The 26208-nt window shown below is 45.4% G+C and overlaps 1 protein-coding gene and 1 long non-coding RNA gene across 4 annotated transcripts in view; one reads left to right on the top strand and one right to left on the bottom strand.

The window, feature by feature from the left end:
- The window catches only part of LOC310769620, a 343443-nt gene that overhangs the window by 163395 nt on the left and 153840 nt on the right, over nt 1-26208 (top strand). The gene's annotated exons all lie outside the window — the stretch shown is intronic.
- The window catches only part of SAMD11 (sterile alpha motif domain containing 11), a 317484-nt gene that overhangs the window by 258821 nt on the left and 32455 nt on the right, over nt 1-26208 (bottom strand). For all 3 annotated transcript variants that reach the window (XM_083628579.1, XM_083628580.1, XM_083628571.1), the window contains exon 2: nt 3640-3729. The gene's annotated coding sequence lies outside the window, so the exon portion shown is untranslated. The remainder of the gene's footprint in view (nt 1-3639; nt 3730-26208) is intronic.

Genomic DNA, 26208 nt, shown 5'->3' with positions numbered 1-26208 from the left:
TTTGAGGATCTTATCAAAGACTTTGCAATTAGAAAAAGTAGGATACAATTTTTTCAATGAAGTGGAAGTATACAAAAATAAATATTATTTTCCATCTTACTGTAGATTTTGCTTCATTTCGAAAAATACAATTGAATTTTATGGTTTATTATTGTTTATCTTCTGATACACACCCCCCCCAAAATCTTTTAAGTGTGTAGGGTCTCTAAAGGTCCCTAAAGATCCAGCCCTAATCACAGACCACAATACTTTTGAATACCAGTTGCTGGAAACCAAAGGAAGGGGAAGTGTTCTTGTGTTCCTGGTTTTGGGCTTCCCAGATATGGATCTGTTTGGCCACTGTAGAATAGGATACTGAATTAGGTGGGCCATTGGCCTGACTCAGCAGGCTCTTCTCATATTCTGATGAGTAGTACAGTCCCTGCATGATATGCAGAAAGAGCCAGGTTCAATCCCTGGCATCTCCTGTGAAAAGGATCAGGCAGAAAGTGACAGGGAAGACCTGTCTTTGCCCAAGACCCTGGAGAGCCTCTGGCACTCAGAGAAGAGGATGGTAATCAATTCCTTTTTCCATCATTTCCCCATTTCTTAAATCTTAAATTCAGTTCTCCACCATTGCCACTTCCCTATTGATATCCTGATAAAAATTTGTTAGGTTTTAGCACAGATTTATCCTGATATTTGCAAAATTTTTGTATGTAATTCCCCTAACATATACATCTTTACAAGCAATCTCCCCTGAAGAGAATGTGTCCCTTGCCCAAAAATGATTTTTGAGTTTAGGTTAACAGCGAGAAAAGCGATTTAACAAAAAAATAAAAACAAGACTAGCAAATACATATCAGATATGATGTGTCCTGCAATAAACATGTTATGAGTGAACTAGTTGTCCATGTGAATCATTTCCCTTGACTGCCAGGTTAGGGAGATGATAATTGTTCCCCACCCCACACCCCCACTCTTATGATGCATTTCTATGCACATCTTCTAATATTCACGTTTCTGTAAACATTGTTGGCTGGAGAAGCATGAATTTCGAAGTATGGCTGAGTTTCAGTTACTGCCTTTTTCAGGAGGTGGGGAGTGAGACTGAGGAACTTTCATGGCACAATGCAAACTGGATCGCAGTTCCCCCCACATCCCTATTCCCCATCAGTTCCTTGATTGGAAGTCCCCTGGAAACCTTATGTATGCCGCCTTGAGCCCTACCACTGGGGATTGGCAGAAGATATGGACATCATAAATCAAATCAATGCTTAATAATAATAATTTTGCCTCTTCAGCTCTCCTGGACCACTCTCTTTGATTAGCGAAGAAATACGATTCAAGCTGCTTCAATTATTTATGTCCAATTTGGTTAATTCCCCCAAGCACACTCTCCTGACGCAAAACGAAGCAAGGCAGATTTTTAAAAAGCAAAAGTAGGAAGCAGATGTCAAGGAATGTTTGCTTCCCACCCCTCCTCCACCTCCAATAAGTGTGCTTCTTTTCCCACACCTTTCTCCCCTCATTTTTCTACTGCAGCCAAAATCCAACAGATTGGGGAAAATCTAAATGTGACCATAGTAGGTTTTGTTGCTACATCAGCCATTGACAACCTGGTACCTTCCAGATGATGGGGACGGCAATTGTCATCAGCTTCCGCCCACATGTTTGGAGTTCAAAATGGCGGCCATGTTGGCTGAAGCTGATGAGAGCTGTACAGTGGTACCTCAGGTTACATACGCTTCAGGTTACATACGCTTCAGGTTACAGACTCCGCTAACCCAGAAATAGTGCTTCAGGTTAAGAACTTTGCATCAGGATGAGAACAGAAATCATGCTCCGGCAGCGTGGCGGCAGCAGGAGGCCCCATTAGCTAAAGTGGTGCTTCAGGTTAAGAACAGTTTCAGGTTAAGTACGGACCTCTGGAACGAATTAAGTACTTAACCCGAGGTACCACTGTAGTCCAAAACATGACTACGCTGTCTGGAGGTGAAAGCAGCTGTAGTCTAAAATATCTGAAGGGCACCAGGTTGGCAAAGGACGTGTTAAGCTTTAATCCAGAAGCAAGCCAAGCAGAAATGCTAAATGCCTGGACTGAAGAGGTTGAGGGAAGCAAGGCAGGAGGCTGCAATGCCGGAACAAATGCAGCCAGAGGCAAAAGACACAACTGCCAGTCTCATGTAATGAACCATCTCTCCCACTTGGCTGCATCAGGCCTGGCAGTGTTGTCAACTCCCCGAAGCGCCGCCAAACCCGGCAGCCAGGTCCCCCTCCCCGACCCCCCAGCCTCTCTGTCTGCTTCCCTGAAGGTGTGGGAGTTGGAAAGGTTGGCAGTGATAAATTGATTTCCCATGACAAAAAAACTGAGGCTGGCTGGCAGCGGGGAGAGATGTGGATTTTACCTCCCCCACCTCTGCTGCCGTTTCTGCCTCCAAACAAAAACTAAAATCTGACCTGTTCCCTGGCTTTGTGGCTTAGGGCCCTCGTATCTACGGGACCACCTCTCCTGGTATGTCCTGCAGAGGACCTTAAGGTCCATGAACAACCATAGTTTACAGGTCCTGGGCCATAAGGAAGTCACACTAGCCTCTACCAGGGCCAGGGCCTTTTCAGTGATGGCTCCGACCTGGTGGAATGCTCTGTCCCATGAGACCAGGGCCCTTCAGGATTTAACCTCCTTCCGTCGGGCCTGTAAGACAGAGCTATTCCGCCTGGCCTTTAATTTGAATTCAGCCTGATCTTTTACTTCCCTTCCCTTCCCTCCCCCTCCCCTTTTATGAAGATCACCCACTCTGAGACCCCACAGCTAATTCTCCCCTGGCCTCCTCGCTGGCCCAAGTAGGACCAATTCAGCCAGCTAGCCCTGGGGATTATCTAATGCTTAAGGTAAAGGTAAAGGTACCCCTGCCCGTACGGGCCAGTCGTGACCGACTCTAGGGTTGTGCGCTCATCTCGCTCAAGAGGCCGGGAGCCAGCGCCGTCCGAAGACACTTCCGGGTCATGTGGCCAGCGTGATGAAGCTGCAACTGGCGAGCCAGCACCAGTGCCGCACACGGAAACGCCGTTTACCTTCCCGCTATAAAGCGGTACCTATTTATCTACTTGCACTTAGGGGTGCTTTCGAACTGCTAGGTGGGCAGGAGCTGGGACCGAACGACGGGAGCTCACCCCGCCGCGGGGATTTGAACCGCCGACCTTACGATCAGCAAGTCCTAGGCACTGAGGTTTTACCCACAGCGCCACCTGCGTCCCATCTAATGCTTATTTCCCCTAAATTGATTTTTGAACTTTATTGTTATTAATGTTTTTATACTGTATTTTATGCTGCTTTCATAATTAAGTGTTTTAAATTTGTTGTTAGCCTCCCTGAGCCCGGTTTTTGAACCGGGAAGGGAGGGCTATAAATAAAAATTCATTTATTATTATTATTATTATTATTATTATTATTATTATTATTAGATGTGTTTGGTACATGCCTCACAGGGGCAATCCAAAGTATTTTGCTACCTGAGGCCACTGTTGAAGGCAGAATGTACAAGTTGCTTGTGGGCTTCCCATCTGGTTGGCCACTTTGGGACCAGGATCCTGGCTAGATGGGCCATTCGCCAGAACCAGTGTGGCTTGGGGATGCTGGAGAAAGCATGCCCCTCTTACCTTTAGGCCCTGCCTGTGGGCTTTCCAGAGGAATCTGACTGGCCACCGCGAGAACAGGACGCTGGTGGTTTTCAGCAACGCCATATAAATCTGTATGGAAACCAATAAGAATTACCGTTTAATAAACAGCATTGTCCCTATTATCCCTGCCCAATCACTGAGGTCTTCAGGGAAGTCACTGTTAGTGGTCCTCTATGGCTCAGATGCACAGCTCACATCCACCAGCAACCTTACGTTCAGCATTGTGAACTCCTTTCCAGTTGAGGTCAGACAGGCCATCTCCCTGCTGAACTTCTGGTGCTTACTGAATACTATTTTGTTCCAGCAGGCATTTTAACGGAATTCTGATTTTGCAGTTTAATTTTTATTTTATTTTTTCCCATTACACTCAGTTCTTTGTTCACTGTTTAGAGATGGCTGTAATAAAGCAGTATATAAATTGTTTAATTAAATAAATACAGTGATACCTCGGGTTACATACGCTTCAAGTTACATACGCTTCAGGTTACAGACTCCGCTAACCCAGAAATAGTACCTCGGGTTAAGTACTTTGCTTCAGGATGAGAACAGAAATCGTGCTCCGGCGGTGTGGCGGCAGCGGGAGGCCCCAATAGCTAAAGTGGTGCTTCAGGTTAAGAACAGTTTCAGGTTAAGAACGGACCTCCGGAACGAATTAAGTACTTAACCTGAGGTACCACTGTATAATAATTGTCTAAGCAAACAACGTCTATGCAAATCTTGAGGAAATGAATCAGCATGGATGCTCAATAAACAGATTGGCTGGAAGAGCCCATTGTAAGCCTGACTGACGGCAAAACTTCTCTCTCTGTGTCCCCCACCCCAACCCCGTTAAATTGATATGAGCCACCATGGGAGACAATGATTTGTCTGAAAAGCAAGGTTTAAAAATGCATTTTCCAAAACAATACATGAATTGAAACACAGCTAACCTTCAAAATGTGCACTTCTGCAAATGTGTACCTCAGGGGAAAGTGTGCACAATAGTGTACATAGTAGCTGTTATATACTTTTAAAAGCACATTTCCCCTTGCGTGGTTGTCCACAAGCAAATCAACTGCTGCCTAGCCACTATTCCTGTGCATTAGGGATGGGAAGAAATTTGGTGCAGTTTGTATTTTAACAGGAACCTACCTAATTCACACCTCCTGATCCAGTATGTGAACCAAAGTGAAATTTGATTTATTCGCATTATATTTGAGGAAATTACTTTGCACAAACCTCTATATTGGGAGAAATGTACTGATATGTTTTCAAGAAAACTTTTTCCACCTGCAAATTGATGCAGAAATGTAGCGAATGGCCTTAAGGCTGATGAAAACATGAGAAGTTGAGAGAAATCAACGTTGACAGAGCTGTCAATTCCCTAGACAAGAGTGCCTCTCACCATGGGCAGAGTCCACTTCTAAGACTCTTTAAGTTGGGAAGGGCCATAGCTCAGTGGTACAGCATCTGCCTTGCATTCAAAAGGTCCCACATTCTATCTTGGGCATTGCTACTTAAGGCTTGGAGAGTTCCCTGTCTGAGAGCCACTGCCAGTCAGTGTAGACAATATTGAGCTAGATGGACCAATGGTCTGACTGTGTAAGTCAGCTTCCTATGTTCCTACACTCTCATCTACCATGTAATCTCTAACTCAACTGCAAGAGGCGTAGTTGTGTTCAATCTTCTGCAGCAAAAAGAAGGAAGAGTCTTGTGCAGGGCCTACCAGAGACCTTTTGGCACCTGAAGCAAGATGGGCTACCAATGCTCCCCTGCCACAGATCCAGGCCCCAGTGTGGTGGAAGGCCTGAGGCATGTTGCTTCAGGTCTCCTCATTGGTGCGCCGTCCATGCTAGAGCAGGGAGCTAGCTTAGGGGCTGCAGGGCAGACCACATGGCACACCATTCTAGCCTCTTTTCCACCCTTCAGAATTTGCTGCCTGAGGCAGCTGCCTCACTCTACCTTGTGGCAGGGCTGGCCCTGGTCTTCTGGCACCAGATTTATGGCACAACTGTGTGCACACTCATTCAAAATTCAACCCCCGTCTGTGTAAACAATACTGAGCTAAATGGACCAATAATCTGACTCCATATAAAACAGCTTTCTATGTTCCTAATTACAACTCCCAATCCTACAAAACTAGGATTATGGAGTGGGGGTAATTTCCACATCAGAAGCTGTGGCTTCTATAAGCTCATAAAGAACCACCCTTCAGTTTTGTTCCGCTGCCAACACCAGTTTCCAGCCAGCTGCTCTGAGTTCAACCTCCTCCGCAGGAGTCCTGGGGAACCCACTAAGCCAAACAAGAGGTTTCTTTGACTGCCACCTCTGCTTTTTGACAAACATGTTCCGTTCGGAGAATTCCCCCTTCTCCACCCTTTTCCTCCCACACCCGTACCATCTGGTTGTAGTTTGCACCATGACATGTTTCCTCTTGTGGTCCATTTGCTTTTCTTTCTTTCTTTCTTTCTTTCTTTCTTTCTTTCTTTCTTTCTTTCTTTCTGAGAGTGCAGACCCCAGAAGCAAGGAGAGAAATCCCCTCTGGCTGCAACAGTATGTTTGCATAAATTCATTTATCTATTTCCTTTCTCTACCCTCAGACATCAAATTTATTTATCAGGCTGGCTTAGAGGTGGATGGGTGAGAAGGAGAAGTTTGGGTTTTACTTTTCTGCCCCCCTAGAAACGCTGGGGGGTTAATTATCAGATTTTCTCGGCATCTGTTCCAATTTAGGAGAGCTGTTGGAGCGGGGGGGGGGGGAGTCATCAAGTTTAGAAGCAAGAAAGGGGATTCCCGCCCCTGAGCATGTGGGTTATGGGATGCCAAATTCCTGCAAAAATGCTCAGATATGTGAAACCTCGTTTCCTATCCTACAATCTTGGGGAAGGGCCATAGCTCAATGACAGAGCACCTGCTTGTCATGCAGATGTCCCCAGCAATTTTGGGCCCAGGAGCACATTTGTAAATACAAAGACTCCTCCAAACAACCTGTTTGTTAAGCATTCATACTGATTTGCTTGTACAAAGCTTAAGCAGAGGTTAGACAAGAGCTTTCCAAACTTTTCATGTTGGCGACACACTTTTTAGACATGTATCATTTCATGACATAGTAATTCAGTTTTACTAGCAAACTGGAGGTTAAACGAACCCCTTTCTAGCCCCAGGAGAAGAGTGGGGTGCATTCGTGTGACACACCTACGCACTGCAGCAGACACACTAATGTGTCGTGACACACAGTTTGGAAAGCTCTGGGTTAGACCATGGCCAGACTTTATTGAGCATTTGTTTCTGGGGTAGTTATACAACAATTAGCATCCATTCTGCATTTGCTTACTATGTGTTTCCACATCTTCCCATTAGGACACATGTGGGGGAACCTTTGGCCCTCCAGATGTTGCTGAGTTATAACTTTCATCAGCCCCAGCAGGCATGGCTAGTGGCCAGGGATGATGGGATTTGTAGTTCAGCAACATCTGGAGGGCCAAATATTCTCCACACCTGTGTTAGTCATTTATTCATTCCAAATGTTTCCCTGCACTTTTTTAACTGCACCAAGTCCTGATTCTTGAATTGTACAGAGCCTTTTAATCTGCTTTAACTCCGCAAATCTAAAGCACAAGCATGTCCTTGAATCCCTCCTGCAAAACAATGGCAATTTGGAGGCACCCAAATAAAAGTTGTGGGCACCTCAAAACATCGTTTCTTCAGAAAACCGCTCATGCTTACAAATGCCACCACCAAAAAAACAGGGGAAATACCTACCCTCCCCCAATAAACTAAAACAGGCAAAAAATAGCAGGCAACTCTACTACACACACATATCAAACCATGTCAAAAAAAGAGGATGCTGCCGGCTGGGGATGATGTGTTATAGCCGAAAACATCTGGAAGGCACCAGCTTGGGAAAGACAGATCTACAAACATTAGAAAGCAGAGCCATGGCAGAATTAGACATCAGCATGATGGAAGACTGGAAGGAGACAAGCCCAGAGAAGTAGATCATACAGAGACACAACAGGCAGCAGGTGATTTTGTAGTGATTCCTGCAGAGGCAGCAGGCAGCCTCCTTTGCAGGTTACACTGAGCTCAGAGGAAACTCTTAAGCATTTCAAATTATTTATTTCTCACAGTGCACTTCCATTCCTAGACATTGTTAAGGCTCCCTTTGCAAAAAGTGCAGGATAAATAGTAAGCCCCACTCTTTCATGGAAGAAACAAGATGCCGCCACCAACCCCCCCCCCTTTCTCCACCCCTCAAGGGAGGCTCTGCCTGCCTGCTTTGGGAAATGGGGAGAATCTTCACCTGGCAATTGGCTTTATTGTTTTTAATGAGCATTTTAAAACTTGTTCGTGGGGCTGGGCGGCTGTGGTCGCCTCGCTGGGTACACGCAGGCACGGCCATTAATCCTCTGTACTTCAGCCTTGATTTAATTTATCATTAGGTTCGGATGAGAAATTTTATCCTGCAACACAATTCAAGGTGATAGATGAGAGTGTGGAAGCAGGGGATCTCCCGGCCTTGGCAACCCTCCTACTTTTCTTCATGCCCCAGGCTGGGGAGTGGTTGAGTAAGTGGAATGTATGAGGGAGGGAGGGGGAAGCACTGGCTGTTGTTGGAAAAAAATCACTGACCTTGCAAAGGAAGGCCTTAAAGTTCAGAAGGTGCTGGGGTCAAATCTCCAGATAGGGCTGGGAATGTCCCCTGCCTGAAACCTGAGAGCGCTGCTGCCATTCAGAGATAGAGGGCAAAGCAGCTTCCCGTGTTCCTAATGCACAAGTCAGTTTCATCACCAGTAGCTTTTAATATTAGATCTGCAACGCAGGGAAAATGAAACCTCCACCGGAGCTGGTTGCACAAGCCCTGGCCCAACCTTATGTTTGATCTAATTTACTTCCCTTCTTCCCTTGGCCCCAAACTTTGACCCGAAAGCAATCCAAAGCATTTGAAAAGTGAAAAGCAGGGCAGGGGGCTGGAAGAAAGTGCCACATAGCCAGTGGCTCTTTCTGTCTCCCGCACCTACACGCCCCCTTGCCCCACGTGCACTGCAAGCGCAGATTGGAGCAGTTGCTCCATTAACCCAGCATTGATCTCTCATCACACTTGGGAGGTAGCGATTAAAAACCTCCAGCCTTCCTTCCAAATTTGTATTTGAGGGAGGGGAATGGTGGTGGAAAAGATATTTTGGCAAAGCACAGAAGCCAGCAAGGAGGGGGAAATATGGAGGGACCTGCCTATTTCAATTTCTCATTTTACCAACCATAAGTCCAATTATCCACATTTCTATTTCAGCTTACAATTCGAATTTTTTTTCTTGTGAAAATTCAACAGCATCTTACATAAAAACACAAGAAAAGCCTTCTGGAACAGGCCCATATTTATTCCAGCTACAAAATCCAGGTAAACTGGGGGTGCATAATTTTAGGGTTCCAGCCAAGAACACTTTCCCAGACAACCTTTTTAAAGAAGCCTTCACATTCATTGCATTTCAAGTGCTGCCAAAATACCCAGAAGTTTGTAAACTAAGCATGGATTAGACAGGCTGGTTCTTTATTCACACTCCTAATCTGATTGCTTTTAACAATTCATTACAGATAGGGACGCTTAAAGCCTTGTTTAGCAACACACGTGCCCTGTGGAAGTGTCTCAAGGGAGGCCCATTTGCTTTTCTTCCCAAGGTCAAACAGGAAGGCAGGCAGAGAGCATGGACTAGTGAATCCTTAGAAACAAGAGAAACCTAGGCCTAGTTCTCCCATATGTGGCAAGTCTAGTTATGTCCATACAGCACCAGGTAGGGGTGGTCACATGGTAGAATGTTCCTCAGTACCAAAAAACTTGTGTGTCAGAAAGAAGGCTAGGGGAGAGCCATTCATTCATTCATTCATTCATTCATTCTTCCACACTTTTCCCATCACCAGATTTAGGGTGGTGTGGGCTGTTCTCCCCCCCCCCCAGGCACTGAGCCAAGGTGGCGCATAATAAGAATAATAATATTGAGAAGATCAATAAAAAAGCAACCATACCCAAGGGAATTAGTATGAAAATAAGATTTTTGGAGGGACAGGGGGCAGACGGGCAAAAACTTTCATCCTCGGTCAGGGCACCATATTACCAAAGTCCGCCTCTGCTTCCCCTCAGAGGTCCTCAGTGTTTCCAAAGCATAGATAATTTATTTTGTGCAGAGGAACATCTCATCATGTTGCCTTCTCTTTATGGGGTTCCAGTCCCTCTGAAGGAGTAGGCAGGTAGCTCAGGGGTAATTCTGAATCACTCACTGTTGCTTGAGGCGAAGTGGCCTTGGTGGCAAAGGGCTGGCTTTGAAGATGGTTTTGGAAACTGCAGCAGGTGCAGAATTTGGGAGCCCAGTTGCTTACTGGGACAAGACAGTCTGATAACACCAATCCTGCCCCAACTGCCCCCAACGGCAATGGCTACCAGATAGTTCCCAGGCTCAGTTCACAGTGGTGGTACAGGCATACCTCAGAGATATTGTGGGTTTTGTTCCAGACCTCTGCAGTACAGCAAAATTCACGATAAAGTGGGTCAATTTTTTTGTTTTGTTTCCCAGTGCATATAAAAGTTATGTTTACACTATACTGCAGTCTATTAAGCCAAGACCCCCTGGCTGTAGGGACAGGAGGTAAAAAAACTTTGGCTCTAGTCCTAGCCTGTTCCACACCCATGGCCAGATGAGGGGCAGTGGCAACATCGGGCTTCCTTCCCTTGGAAGCAGGTGGGCTGCTGCAGCTGCAGCTGACTCCTCATAAGGGGCAATATCTGCAAAGTGCATAAAAACAAAGTTCAATAAACTCAGGTATGCCTGTATTGCTGTATGACAGCATCTTAAAAAGCAGAGACATCACCTTGCCAACAAAGGTCCGCATAGTTAAAGCCATGGTTTTCCCAGGAGTGAAGTATGGAAGTGAGAGCTGGACCATAAAGAAGGCTGATCGCCAAAGAATTGATGCTTTTGAATTATGGTGCTGGAGGAGACTCTTGAGAGTCCCATGGACTGCAAGAAGATCAAACCGATCCATTCTGAAGGAAATCAGCCCTGAGTGCTCACTGGAAGGACAGATCCTGAAGCTGAGGCTCCAATACTTTGGTCACCTCATGAGAAGAGAAGACTCCCTGGAAAAGACCCTCATGTTGGGAAAGATGAAGGGTACAAGGAGAAGGGGATAACAGAGGATGAGATGGTTGGGCAGTGTTCTCGAAGCAACGAACATGAGTTTGACCAAGCTGCGGGAGGCAGTGGAAGACAGGAGTGCCTGGCATGCTCTGGTCCATGGGGTCATGAAGAGTTGGACACGACTAAATGACTAAACAACAATGCCTGTATTCACCTATTCATCCTTATTCAGTTCAGGACCTCAAGGACCGCCTCTGCCCATATGAACCAACCCAGCCCCTGCAACCATCACTTCAAAAGCACTTTTTTGATTATTTGATTCATTCTTACATTTCTATTTTACCTTTCCTTCGAAGAGTTTTATGTGGCTTATATGGTGCCCCATTCCTCTCCTTAGTTCATGCTTGCAACAACCCTGTGAGGTAGGCTAACCTGTGAAACAGTTACTAGCTCAAGGTTACCCAAAGAGCTTTCCACTGCGAAAGTATCCTCTTTCCACCTGCTCCTCCACTGCAGCAGAAAATAAAACATTGTGCCTTGGGCAGAGGCTAATAAATCAATACTTCCAGGCTATGACACAAGTCAAATAGTCTCACAGTCTATTAGCACAACACACATAGAGGGGAAGGACATATCCAGGATCTTTATAACTAAGCAACTTTTGAAATAAAGGCTACCTCTGTTGTTAGCTGCAGGGTGCTATGAGACTTTCAAGGAACATAATGCAAGGACAGCAAGCAACCACCTAAGGATGCATCGTTTTCTGTTCTGCTCTGTATTCGTCACATGCAGCACTGTTTCCATTCAGCTGCAGTTCATCTTCTGCCGAAACCTATGCTCTTTCTCTTGTTGTCACAAAATTATGTCCCTTGTGCAATTTACATAATTATTCATGCAAATTAAACTGTTATTCCATAATTAATTTCAGTGCAAAGGAAACACAGTGCACATGTGTACGAGAGAGAAATATAATCAATTACATATCATTTGTGGATTGAAAGCAACAACAACAGGGAATATTGGTTTGCTAGATTGCTTTGTTCCAACATAGTATGAATTCACGAACACAATTTCTGCTCCCATTTCCACTGGAATTCTTCCAGATTTTGTTGCTACTCCAATTTCCATCATCCTTGATGACTGGTGTCAGGGAACTGACATCGGAGCCCAGAGTGGAGGTAGGGCTCTCCAATGATGCAGGAGAAGGGACCAGCAGGGAGAGGGAGAACACTTCCATTGGGGAAGGAAATCGGCGTGACACCAGGAAAGAAGGGGAGGAGGGAAGGTCTTCGGAGAGAGGGCTCCAAGACCCTTCCACAGGGTCCAGCGGGGAGAGCCCAGGACCTCTGCTGGCCACGCCCACTCTGCGCAGGAGACTTCCGCGCAGGGAGGGTAGGAGGAGACTTGGCGTCAAACAGCTTTTATGTTGGAAGAAGTTTAGGGAACGCCCACTGACGGATTCTGCCAGTGACTGAGACAGTCGCCTCGTAAGGGCTGTCAAATCAGGGAAAGGTCTAGCTACCCCAACAACTGGGAGCAGTTTGGAATTTACGCACAAGCAACCCCAATTCCCATTACAACTGGTCATGCTGGTTGGGAGTGATGGGAACTGGAATCCAGCAACAGCTAGAGGGCTACAGATTTCTTATTCCTGCATTAAAAGGAGGCAGAGTTGTGGTGGAGGTAGCTGGGGTCAGTAAAGGCAAGGGATGGTCTAATTCAGGGGTGGGGAACCTGTGCGATCCAAGAAGGCGGTTCTTTTGTTTTTTTGCCCATAACACAACACTAATCCTACATGCCCTGTTAAACAAGGAGGTGGTGCAGTGAGAATCAGATAAAACAACTAGATTTGGCCTGAGTGCTCCACAACACCATATTAGAGGCACAGATGGTTTAGACAGCAAATAAAAATGAGAATAATTTTGAAATTGGCAGAGACAGCATCCCTACCCAATGTGGCTTATGCATATTTCTTTAGTAGGCAAAGATGTAAGGATGGAGGGAAAGGATGGAAATCCCCCCCCCCCCGAAAATCTACATTTTTATACGGTTGTATTGAATGAAATCGTATGCAGAACAAACCCAGTGAACTTAATGGATCTAAGTCATCTTCATTACTTTAAACTGACTCGGAAACTTCAATTGGTCCAAAATGCAGCAGCCAGATTACTAGCTGGGGTTCCATTTAGATCTCACATAACCCTTGTTTTAAAACAGCTGCACTGGTTGCCAATTCGTTTCCAGGCCCAATCAAAGAGGCTAATGTTAGTATTTAAAGCCCTAAACAACTCAGCCCCAAATACTTGAAAAACCACCTCCTTACCTACAGACTCCCCTGGTCAGCAAAGGGGAGCCTCTTGACTGTTCCACCACCCTAAAAAGCTGACGGGGTGGCAGCCTGGGAGAGCACTTCTTTGTGGCACCCCGTAAGTTGTGGAACTCCCTCCCCAAAGAGTTGCGCCTGGCACCCCATTATACAGTTTCCAGTGGAGAATTAAGATGTACCTCTTCACCCTGACTTTTGACACCAGAGATGTATATTCTTAGGACCCACCTTATTTCTGTGATTGTAAGATGTTTTAAACCGTTTTTCATATTGTGCTTGAATTGCTGTAACCTGCCCTGGGAGCTTAGGATGAAGGGCGCGTAAATCATCACGACCACCATCTGAGCACAACTAGCATTGAATACAAAGCCACTTCCGACCTCGGGAGGAGGTGGTGTTGTGGGCTCCCGCTCCCAGCCCCGCGCAATCTGGGGAATCCTCTGCCGCGTCATCCCCCTGGCCAGCCAATTGGCTGGCTTGGGGGGTGTGGCTTGCCGCATTTAAGGCAAGCGTGGCAGAGGAGCTTCCTCTTTGCTGCGGATCAGCTGGGGAAATTCCCACCCACCCACCCTCTAGGTTTCTCTTTTGACCTTGCTATGGACTTTGGCTGGTTGCCGTTAAGGGGCCTCTTAGGAATTTTTCCACTTGGCAAATTGGCACCAGCCATTTGGTTTTTTCACCTACCTCGTAGCAAATCGTCACAACTTTCCTGGTTTGGCGGTTAGGCATTGGTCGGGGTATTGTTATGTAGATGATTGCGGGGGGAGCGCCATCACCTCCCCCGGTTATTTAAAGGTAGTCCACTAAAGGACTCCGGGGGGCGTGGCCCCATCCGAAGACTATGGAGGCCAGGGCCCAAGGCACGCCCCCGAGCGGTGACCCCGGGGGAGTGCCTAGTTGATGTGCATCAGCAGGGCTCCCCCTGCTGGTGTTAACCCTTCCCGGCCTTCAGCCAGATAGTGGCTTAGATTAGGACCAATGCCTAAGCCAATACTGCTCATCACCTGTAATCAATAAAGTTGTGGCCAACTTTAGCCCATTAACCGTAATATTGGTGTCACGTGTCTTTATTTCCACTGGGGGGAGGCGGGAACTCGCCACGCAATCCATAGCCTTTTTCTCTTCAGTCATCAATCCCATAGGCTCTGTGCACGAAGCTGGGCACAACTTTTACGGGCTTTGAACACACTGGAGATTCAAGGTTGCTTCCAAATTAGCCCCCTTTTAGCACTTCAGGGACAACGCTTTCTGTTCAGTCAGCTGGCAGCAGAACTAAAACCACAGTTCCAAATGGCGCTTGATATATTATGGTTTTATTAATTGCCTTCTGCACAGGAAGGAGATAGGGATAACCTTCTCTGCTTGAGACCCTGGAAAGTGACTGTCAGTCAGAGTTGATAATGCTGGTCAACATGAGCAAAGAGGTTGATTTTTTTTAAAGCAGCTTTCTTGGGGAACCCAAGCTCAGTGCTTTGCATGCAGAAGGTCCCAGATTCAATCCCCAGCATCTCTAGCTAGGACTAGGAGAGACCTTTGTCTGAAACCCTGGAGAGTCGCTGCCAGTCAGTCTAGGAAATACTGGGATAGATGGACCAATGGTTGAATTGGTATAAAGCAGCTTCCTGTGTTCCTATGTATTAAGAAAAGTGTTGTGTGCTTTGTACACAGAAGATTCCAGGTTCAACCCCCAGTATCTCCGGGTAGGGCTGGGAGTGACTCCCTTTCTTAACCCCTGGAGAGCCAGTGTCACCTGTTATGTACTGAAGTTCTCACCCTGGGCCAGCAGGGGGATACTGTAGATAGTTATGCAAATGAAGGATCGAAAAGTGACGTTCCGTGATTGGATAGTTTTAGAAAATGGCAACAGTTACATTGTTCTGGAGCTCTATATAAGCAGGCTGACTGAGCTCCTCAGTTTAGTTCTGTTCCAGCTTACAAAATAAAGAGCTGCTTTGGAGAAATCGCTGTGTCGTCTGCTATGTCAACCCACAACTTAACATCACCAATGCTTTATTTTACGGTACTTTCTTCACTAACTCCTAGGCTAGCTCAAGGCAAAGACACCCAATGTTAGCTAAGTCACTCAAATAATTCAGATCAGATTCCAGAGAAACAATAAATCATGACAACACTGTACTGAACAAACACCAAGGGGGAAAAAGCAATGTATAACTTAAGGAGAAAGAAACAGAGGTGTTTTGGCAGGTCTTGTACATAGCAGGAAAAACATTCAACCAAACATACAGAGGAAAACTCCTGCAGAACTGCACAGCCAGTCAGAGACTTCCACAGATACTTTTTACTTGTTGGCGTGTGACTAACAAGTAAAACTTGGAAATATAGGTTGTAAAACCATAAAATGTGCCCTTTAGAGTGAGTTCCAAAGTTTCCTTAGTAAAGAAAACGAACACACATTTGCAAAGTTAAAAATGGTTTACATACAAACTCTCCAAAAGTCAAATTCATGTGCTTTTCCATACAGTGTTCAGAAAAAGTTGCATAGGCATTAAAACTTGTCTTAGTTCCTAAATTATTGAGATAGGAACTCAAGAGTGGCTTGTAAGAGCTATGGAGTCTGAGCTTGGAGCAACCAGCTCAGGACTCCTCACACATTGAGCTTCTCAGGTAGACTAAGCAGAACAAGTCTTGATTACCTAGTCCAGTGTTCCCCAACCTTGGGCCTCCAGCTGTTTTTGGACTACAACTCCCATCATCCCTCGCTAGCAAGACCAGTGGTCAAGGATGATGGGAACTGTAGTCCAAAAACAGCTGGAGGCCCAAGGTTGGGGAACACTGATCCTAGTCCCTCCCAAGGTGAGCTAAGACTGGCAGGACAGCTTACTTATGGTCTTAACCCCTTCATGCATTAATTAGACCTAAGCATGTTGGTTATATGTGACTAGCTATCCCACATTTCCAACACCCAGCATCTGGGAAGAACAAGGTACAATTCCAGACTTGGAAATCTAGAAGCGCTGCTGAACCTTGGGGTTTTGGTAAAGGAAGGGGAGGAGACACATACGAAAAGATTTCAATGTATTTGAAGGAAGCCTGCACAATTATACACTGAGGGGTGAAGTGAAGAGAGTTTATTCAATTTGTCCCCTTCTCTAGGGAGACTGTTATTCTGAAGGACTTTCTGGGGTGGGGAGGCATAGTGGAGCCTTTAGAGACACTGAAATCTTAAAGGGAGGTTGTTATGAAAGACCAACTCAGGGAGAACTCAGCCTCCATAAATCATTGGGGCAAAATGAGATTCATCTGCAGGTTGCAGAGTAAAATAAAAACCTCCCAGGCATGGAAGTTCAGCCAAGATGACAGACCCGCACAGCAACTATTTCTTGAGAAGTGGATTGTCAATTACATGACCAGCACCCCAGTTTCTGCGATATAATATGAGGAAAAAATGAATGGGGAGTTGAGCTGCGAGGAGTGCTCTGGCAGGAGAGAGGCTGACTTTGATTCCAAGGAAACAGACATAAATTTCTGGTGAAGAACAGAATGGTCAGCACAATTTCTTCTGCTACTGACTGCTGTCCAATGTGGAAGACTTTGAAAGGATCCTTCCATGGGTAGGACTTTTGATTTCAGTAATACTCATTCCCCTGGTCAAACCAGGGAACGTGAAACCTGGAAAGGTGTTGGCACATTCAGGGCTGAGCATTAAGCAAATCTGGGAGGAGCCTGCCCAGAAATTTATTGTGGCTGTGCTGCAACTCACTTATATCCATTATTATTATTATTATTATTATTATTATTATTATTATTATTATTATTATTATTATTTAAATTTGCATACTGCCTATAAACTGAACTTCATAAGGTAGTTCACAAACAAAAACATATAAAATGAGAACACAAAATATGCAACAACAATGCCCCCATGAGCCCCTTCCCACAAACACAATTAAAAGTCTGTAGATGGTTTAATCAGCCCAAGGCTCATTAGCATAACAACCAACAAAACAATACCCCCCCACAATTTAAGAGGCCAAAGATGGTTTCATCAGCCAAATCCCTGGGTGAAGAGGCATGTTTTTGCCTGGCACTTAAAGGTATGTAGTGAAGGTGCCAGGTGAGCCTCCCTGGGGGAAACATTCCACAAACGGGGAGCCACTACAGAAAAAGGCCCATTCTCAAGTTGCCACCCTCCAGACCTCTTGCGGAGGGGGCACACAAAGAAAGGCTTCAGATTATGATTGCAGGGTCCGGTTTGCTTCATATGGGGAAAGGCAATCCTTCAAGTACTGCAGTCCTGAGCCGCTTAAGGTTTTGTAGGTCAAAACTGGCACTTTGAATTGAACCTGGAAGCTGATTGGCAGCCAGTGCAGTCAGGCCAGGATTGGTGTTATATGCTCAAACCGTCTTGCACTGGTGAGCAACCTGGCTGCCAAATTCTGCACTAGCTGAAATTTCTGAACGATCTTCAGAGGCAGACCCATGTGTTGCAGTAATCTAACCTAGAAGTTACCAGAGCATAGGCAACAGAAGTTAGACTATCCCTGTCTAGATAGGGGAACAGCAGAAGCTGATGGAAGGCACTCTGCGCCACTGAGGCCACCTGAGCCTCAAGCGACAACAAGGGATCCCAACAGTGCCCTCAAACTACATACCTGCTCCTTCAGATAGAAAGTAACCCCATCAAGAGCATGCAACCTCCCATCCAAGTGATCTAGGGAACCACCCACTAACAGTGCCTCGGTCTTGTCTGGATTGAGCTTCAGTTTGTTGGCTGTCATCCAGTCCATTACAGAGGTAAGCAGATCCACGGCTTTCCACAACCAGATGTCCTCCTGATGTTGTTAACCACCCTAAGATCAGGTATAGGGCGGAATACAAATTAATTATGATGATGATGATGATGATGATGATTAATGTGCCAAGACCCTAGACTCCTTTTTAAGACGCCCAGTTTGGTTACTATGTTCTTCATCCTGATCTCAGGATTCTGGGAATTGTACAGACTACAGTTCACAGGATTCTTTGGGGGAAGTCATGGCTGTCAAAGCAGCACATGACTACTTTAAATGTTCGGTGTGACGTTAGTTAGGAAGTAAGATCACAAGTTAGGAAGTAGGATCACAGATTAATGGGTGCTACAAAAAGGACACCGTCTTATGAAGTCAAGGTGTTAATGTGTTTAACATCCAATCTGTACCATATTGTTTTTGTAATTGATAAGTGTTTCAATAAAGTATTTAGATAGGTAAAAAAATATATAGCTTCACATTATAACTCTAATATTATGAGAGAGGGATAAAAAATTCTCTGTATCCAGTTTCTCCACACCATACATAATTTTATACACCTCAACCATCCCCTCCCATCACCATTTCTCTAAACTAAAAAGCCCCAAATGTTGTAACCTTTCTTCATAGGAAAGTTGCTCCAACCCCTTTATCATTTTAGTTGCCATTTTCCAGCTCTACAATATCCTTTCTGAGGCGCTGCAACCAGAACTGAGCAGAGTATTCAGAGTGCTATTGCACTATAGATTTGTATAACATCATTATATTGGTTGTTTTATTTTCTATTCGTTTCCTAATGATCCCTAGCATGGAATTCACCTTTTTCACAGCTGCCACAGAGCGGGTTGGCATTTTCCTTGAGATGTTCATAGGGATGAACGAATCTGTGAGCTCTGAATTCTTTAAGTTTCTCATTTCACCAATCTTAAAATTCAGTTTTCCACATCCCCCACCCCATTTGTGTGTGTGTGTTTTAAAGTCCTCATGAAAATTCACCAGGATTTTAGTGTAATTTTTTTTCTAATGCACATGTTTTGGTATGCAATTTTGTTTGAAACACACATTTCAGCAAAGCAATTTTCACTAGCACAATGCATTTTTGTAAGTTATTTTCAGTTAGTTGTGAAATTTCACCAATATACTTTTTTTGTACACTTTATCCTAAAACATGTAACTCTGCATACATTATCTTGCTGGAGAATGGCTCTGCAAAATTCAGAGAAGTGCAAATTTCAAAGGGGAGGCTGTGTTTCAGTTTGTGTATTGTTTTCAGAAGGTTCCCATTTAAACCCAAATTGAATCAAATTTATCCCCCTTCCTCAGCCATCCATTTTGATCCCAGTATCTCTTTACTGGTCAAACATCACCAGTTCAAACCCCAATTGGAGTCCAACAACTTCTGGAGGGTTACAGAGATTCTCAGTCCCTGGCTTTGGCAGCAAATGAAGGGGGAGGCAGGAGAACACATGTGCTGCCATGATGGTTTGCCAGTGTCACTAGAAAGGCTTTTGAAAACTTAAAATAATAATAATAATAAGAGCCCCAAGGAGGGTGTGAAGCAAGGCCAGCAAGGAGAGTAGCCCAGGTAAAGGGTTGGCAGGGTGTGTGGCCCGTGTAGATTTCCAAGGGCCAGACAGAGTGACCTGGTCCCTGGGGCCTGAGGATTCTGCACTGAGAAAATACGAATTCTGTGACCTACAGAAATTATGGGACACACAGCCAATGGCCCATGTCAGAAGCACAGGAAGCTGCAGCATATACTCATGCCTTCAACTGCCTGCTCACCATTACTCAGATTGTTTGTATCCCCAACGAAACACATGCGGGACTGATTTCTCTGTCATGCCAAGCGCTGGGAGAGAAGACCACCTGGGAAGTATTTTGCCAGCGGTTCCCTCTCTCAACCGCCCACCCCGCCGTCCCTTCCGCCTTCCCCTCCCACTCCTGTCCATCCAGGGCTGATGGATGGCTATTGGTTTTGGCTTCATGCGACGCAGAAATCTGTCACTTCGTGCCAGGGAGAGGTGACAGCAAATACATCAGTGTGGAGACAGCCGTCGCTTGCGGATCACTTTCAAGGCCGCTGAGGGCTGAGGTCCTTTGATTTCCTCCCTCCTCTCCCACCCAATACTAGCTCCCACCCCCCACCCCCGCCTTCCACGCAAGCAAGGCACAGTAAATCACAGTTCGAACACACCCAATTGGCCCTGCATTGCACATATCCCGACTCCCTGGCAAACCAAACAGCAGCAACAGCAAATGCAGGGTCCAAAACATGAAGAGTCTGCATCTGTATCAGAATGGATACTGCATCTGTATTCAAACTACATTTCTCTCTCTCTCTCTCTCTCTCTCTCTCACACACACACACACACACAAATGTGTTCGTTTTAACATACATAATTGTTTAGTCCGTGCAACTGTTTTTATATACGTTTTATATACTTTTCTCATTTTATGGTTGTAACTGTTTTACTTGTTTTACAATTGTATATTCTGTTTTGTGGCTCCCTCCTGAATGATTCTTTCTTTATTTTCAAAAACGAGTGCAGAACATTATAAACAAAACGAAATGAAAAGCAGAAAGAAAAAGGAACCTAGGAAGCTGCCTGATACTGATTCAGACAATTGGGTCTATCTGGAGCAGTATTGTCCACTTTGACAAGGAGCAGCTCTGTGGGGTTTAAGGCAGAGAATTTCCCCCGGCCCAGCCTGGAGATGCTACTGAGGACGGAACAGGGGACTTCCTGTTTCCTGCTTGGCAGGGGGCTGGACTCGATGGCCCTTGTGGTCTCTTCCAACTCTATGATTCTATGACTTTCTGCCTGCAAAGCAGATGCTCTACCACTGATTCCAGACAGGCAATATATTTACATACAATTCACTGAATGCTTTTGCCATAAGTCTCTGAGTATCAGTTTTGTTTGTAAGTGCAACCAAATACCACCTGTCCTCCATGAATCTCACTGTCTCACACCCTCTCTGACTTTTGGCTATACACAGATTTTGAGTAAGTTTTTTCTGGGAGTATAACTTCCCAAACTTTGCTGTACTATCTTGGGAGAGAGATTCCTTACAGACCTTCCCATAATCTGACTATAGGGGTTCTAGCTACTACTAGTAAACATCCCATTAGTGCCTTACATATTATGTGTATATTTAATTGAGGTGACGCACCTGGGACCTTACAGTAAAGGGCAGGAAAGAAGTATAATAATAAAATAGAACAAGTACTGCATAGTGTTTTTCTTGGAAGTACAACAACAGGTATCATTCAGTTAGTAATCTAAAGGTTAATTCTGTTGACAGTCAACCAGGAGGGGGTGATGGTGGAGGTGCTGCCTAGAAATCAGTCAGAATGGCATGATCCTAGCTGAGGTGCTCCGAATGGCTGTGTAGTTCTCAGAGAGTTTCCCCCAGTATGTGTGGTTGAGTAAGTCTCCTTGTTCTTACCTTGTAACTAAGACAAAACTTATCTATTTCCCCCCACATTTCATATACTGTTTTTGTTTAGTTTGCCCAGTAAAGTGCAATCATTTTCTTTTCTCTCTGGACTCTGTCTGCATTTTTGAAGTGATTCTGGTAACTGTTGTTCCTCATTTATTGGAAGTACAGTTTATAAAGGTCAATCCCAATTTGGCACCTATTTACCTATTTGGACATATGGACAGACTATATCACAATGTACATTCAAATCAGGCTTCATGGAATGCTTTTATTGCTAATGGCAGCAGATGATGGTGGGGTGTATTCAATGCTTGGCATAATCAGAGACTCACTGAAATGAATGAACTTTAGCCAGTCATAGGTGGTATTCAGCACCAGTCATGAAGTTGGTGGGCCCATTGAAGTTAATGGACATAATTTAGGTGTCCTTATTTATTTATTTATCATTACATTTATATCCCACATTTTCTCCAAGGAGCTCAAGGTGGCGTACATGGTCCCCTTCCTCCTCATTTAATCCTCACAACAACCCAGTGAGGTAGGTTAGGCTGAGAGACAGTGAATGGTCAAAGTGGGCTTTAGGACTGAGTGGGGATTTAAAACTGGCTCTCTCAGGTTTTAACTAGGGGTGGACTTTGGCACCCTGTGAACGACCAAAATTTGGCACCTCCTGCCTCTCACCTCTGTCTGTGCACTACGTCATAGTTGCAATGCCCTGTGGCGCTTGCCTTGGCGCTGTCTGTGCACTACGTCATAGTTGCAATGCCCTGTGGCGCTTGCCTTGGCGCAGCGCCCAGTGCAGAAGAACCAGTTACGCTGCCCTAAATCCACTTCTGTTCTCACTATAGTTGATGCAGCCTCATGTCTATTAGCCTCAATGGGTCTATTCTGAGTAGGACCAGCACTGCATACGACTCAAGTATTCCCCGCACTCTGGTCTGTTGTATTTGCAAATATATATAAAGGTATTCTGGAACAAGGTTTTATGCCAGTGGCAGAAAGTCAGGGAGGCTCTGGGAAATTGTTCCTTGAACTGGCAGCAGAGCACAGTAACGTGAGCGTGGCTCAGCCTTTCAAGCTGACGGGGAGTTTCCTGGCCGCAGTTCCCGTCGCCTCCACCTCCTCTCCTGCGATGCTGCTGGTTCAGCTGGGGACTACATCTGGAGAGCGGCCCAGGGGAGTGCTGCTTGGCCAGCCCTTGCCTCATTTATGGAGAAATGCCCCGCAGGTTCCAGGGGAAAGGGGGCCAGGAGGAGAGAGACCTCGCTAGACTGCAGACAGCCAAGCGCAAGATGATTTATGGGGCTTCCTGCAGATGGCATGTTCCAGGCAGAGAGGGATCCAGACCAGGAAAAGGGGGCGGGGGCGGATCTGGCTGGTGCTGTCTTAAAGGGCTAGCGCCAATTTACACAGCAGTACACTCGTTCCTGCTAACTGGCTTGGCATTTCAACATTTCTATTGATTGCATTCAGCTTTTCAAATCTTTTAATTCATATATTTATTTGGGCTTAACTCGCCTGAAACTACAGCTCATTAAAAAGCTCATTAGCAAGCTTCCTGAGATTCTTCTCTAGGCCTTATGCACCATCGGATGCTGGTTTTGGCTTCTGAGCTATGGTTGGCAGCACCCAACCTTATCACTCTGGCATGGTCAGGAGCTCCATGTTTTTTAGAACATGGCTATCACCCTTCAACATGGAGGCTCACTGTGCTATCTTGGGCCAGTTGCCATATCTCAGCCTAACTTACCTCGACCACTGTGAGGATAAAATGGAGAGAGAGATCCACGTATGTGGTATATAAGAACAAAAAATAAGTAGACAAATAAATAATAGTCCACGTATATTTCAAGTAGGGAGGGGAACCTGTGGCCCTCCAGATGTTGCTGGACTCCACTCCCCATGGGGCCCCAGCATCAGCAACAGCATCATGATGATGATGATGATCATCATCATCATCATCATCATCATCATCACACCCCACCATATTTTGAAGATCTTTCCTACCTTTTACCTGGAGATGCCAAGAGTTGAAAATCTGGGACCTTCTGCATGCAAAAGATGGGATCTGCCACTGGGCCAATGAAGGGCACCACTATAGAATTTTATATTCTACCCTTGTCCTTCCCCAGACCTAAGATACTGCAGAGAAAGGACACCTGCCTTACACTCAGAAAGTCACAGGTTCAATCACCAGCATCATCAGGTACAACTGGAGGAATCCCCTTTCTAAAAACCCTGAAAAATTGCTGCCGATGTAGATAATACTGTAGGTGCAGCAATAGTTTAAGTTGGTATAAAGGAGTTTCCTATGTTCCTATTATAAAGAGGAGGGTCACAGCTCAGTGATAAGAGCATTTGTTCTATATGCAAAAGGTTCCAAGTTCAATCCTCAGCATACCCAGATAGGAGTGGGAGTATCCCCCAAAGGAAAAGCCTGGAGAGCCGCTGCCAGTCAGTGTAGACAATATTGAAGTAGATGGACCAATGGTCCTATCTGGTACAAGGCAGCTTCCTAAGTTTCACAGACCATTACCTGGGGTGCCACCACGCTGTTTCCCCTGATGTGTTCCTCCCTCCCTACTCCAACACTTGCAGCATCCAGTCATGGTCTTGGAGGGGGTCAAGAGACTCTGAGTGCCACCTTGCCCCATTCACTGCAACATCAAATGCTGTACACACACACACACACACACACACTTCAGTTCGACTATCAGCACTGGGCTTATTTCACAGCAGATCAAACCACATCTTTGAAATTCCATATGGGTTCCCAAGGGACCCTCTCCGTATGTTTAAAATAACAACATAAAAGCAGCCGCTGCTGCTCTCACTGCCAGCAGGAACCTCCCATTCCCTGCTAGCACAGAAGGCGTGCAGAGACACAGCATCAGCAGAGAAGCCCACGTGGAAAGCGGAGTGTGCGGCAGCCCCTCCAGCGCCTCCTCTCCCCTCCTTCCTCTGCAGCCATCTGGCCTCCGCTTCGCCTTCCAACAAACCCTGTGGCTCTGTCCCTGCCTGGGAAGCCTCCTGTTTTTAGCTCAAGATGCGGGTCCAGAGATGCCGCAATAGGTACATTGCTCTGCTACACCATAAAGTTAAAAGGGGAGCCACGATTACAGAGCAGCAGCTCTCAAGTGTGTCTGAGGTTGTTTGCATGCACATCCACCCCCCTCCCTACAACCAGTTGGCGACCGCAAGCAAGAATGGAAGCCCATCTGGGGAAAGAAAGCCAGGCTGCCGACCCACTTCCTCCTGCCTTCGCCTTTGGCCGGCAGACATAGCAGGAAGGCCAAACCAGAGCTAGGCGGGAGCCAGGGACGGTGGTGACGGGGAGAAATTTGATGCAGTTTACATTTAAAGGTGAACCTCCCTCATTTGCTCTTCCCAGAGCAATTTGTGAACCAAAACACAGCCATCCTTCAAAATGCGCATTTATCTGGTTTCTTTACATTTTTTTGTAGCAACGTTCTCCATGTGTACAAAAGTAATGCATATAGTGGGGTTAAGTGCATGCTTTTGTGTAAACAACATACAAATATGCATTATATTAGGGGAAGCTCCTTTGCAAAAAATGTGAACTTACTAGGCAATGCTGCATACAAAAACGTGTGTTTTAGAAGCTGGAACTAAACTGGAGATGAATCTTCAGGAGCTAAACTAGAGATGAATTTTCAGGAGGACTTAATAAATAAAATAAAATCACAAACTTCATCTTGGCTCCTGCAGATATAAAGTGCCTCCAGACTACTAGTGTTTCTCAGGAAGGATTCAAGCCCAGACCAGAGCTCTGCATCTCAAGGGCTATGTTGCCCTAGCCCAAACAACCCACCTTAATAAATAATCTGGTTGGTTTTTTTGCAGAGGTGGTGGTGGGAAATGATGGGGAAATGCACTGAAAAGTGTGAGCTGCACATTTAACTAGGAGGAAGACATATAAACTCTTGCAAGCAAATCAGGATGAATGCTCAGTAAATAGGTCATCTGGAGAAGCTCATAATATCCCGCTTGCTTCTCAGCCATGGAAGAATTCTGATTGGCACATATTAGGGAAGGGGAAGGAGGGAACCTGCATCCCTCCAGATGCAGCGCTGGGCTCCAATTCCCAACAACCAGAGCACTGGCAAGGGACTGATGGGAAGTGGAGTACAACAACATCGAGAGTGCCACATGTTTCCTATCTCTGTACTAAGGGGACAACCTATAGCACTCACAACGCAATAGCCCTCCTGGATCAGGACAGAAGTCCATCTCTCCCGGTATCCTATTGCCTACACAAGTCTAAAAGATTCAAATGAATTTCCTCTAATATAATTTTATTTGTTTATTTATTTCATAAAATTTATACTCTGCTTGATTGTAAGGGGGTGGGGAGACACTCAAAGCGGTTTACAAACAGAATAAAACCATAAAATCACCAGTAAAAAGCATTTAAAACAACTATTTACATTTTTTAAATTAAAAAATTCCTGTTATTTTCATTTGCATATATGTACACATTACGCTAGCATGTGCATTTTTGTACACATTACACGGCTGAAGACTGGCATTGCAAAAGTCACTGAGATGTATAAAATATTGAACAAAGGCTGTGTTTTGATTTGCGTATTGTTTCAGCAACTGCTAATTTGGTAAAATCACCTTTACATGTGAACGGAATCAGATTTTTACCCCAGCTATAGTGATTGCCAATCAGAGGCATGCTGTTCCTGATCTTGGGGGTAAAATATAGCCAAGATTACTTGTAGCCACTAATAGTCTAATCTTCCTACATTGTGTGTGCACAGTTTCAGGTGGGAAGGACGTTGGAAGAGCCTGTATGGAAAGGAAAATTAAATATAAACCCAGCAAGTGAGCATTTGAAGTGGTCCTTCTTGCTAGCCAGAGGGCAACGCAATCCCCAGAGTCTTGTGGTGAG

Source organism: Podarcis filfolensis (assembly GCF_964270895.1).
Source record: "Podarcis filfolensis genome assembly, chromosome: 8".
NCBI classification, from domain to species: Eukaryota; Metazoa; Chordata; class Lepidosauria; order Squamata; family Lacertidae; genus Podarcis; species Podarcis filfolensis.
This window is presented reverse-complemented; position numbering and strand designations above follow the sequence as displayed.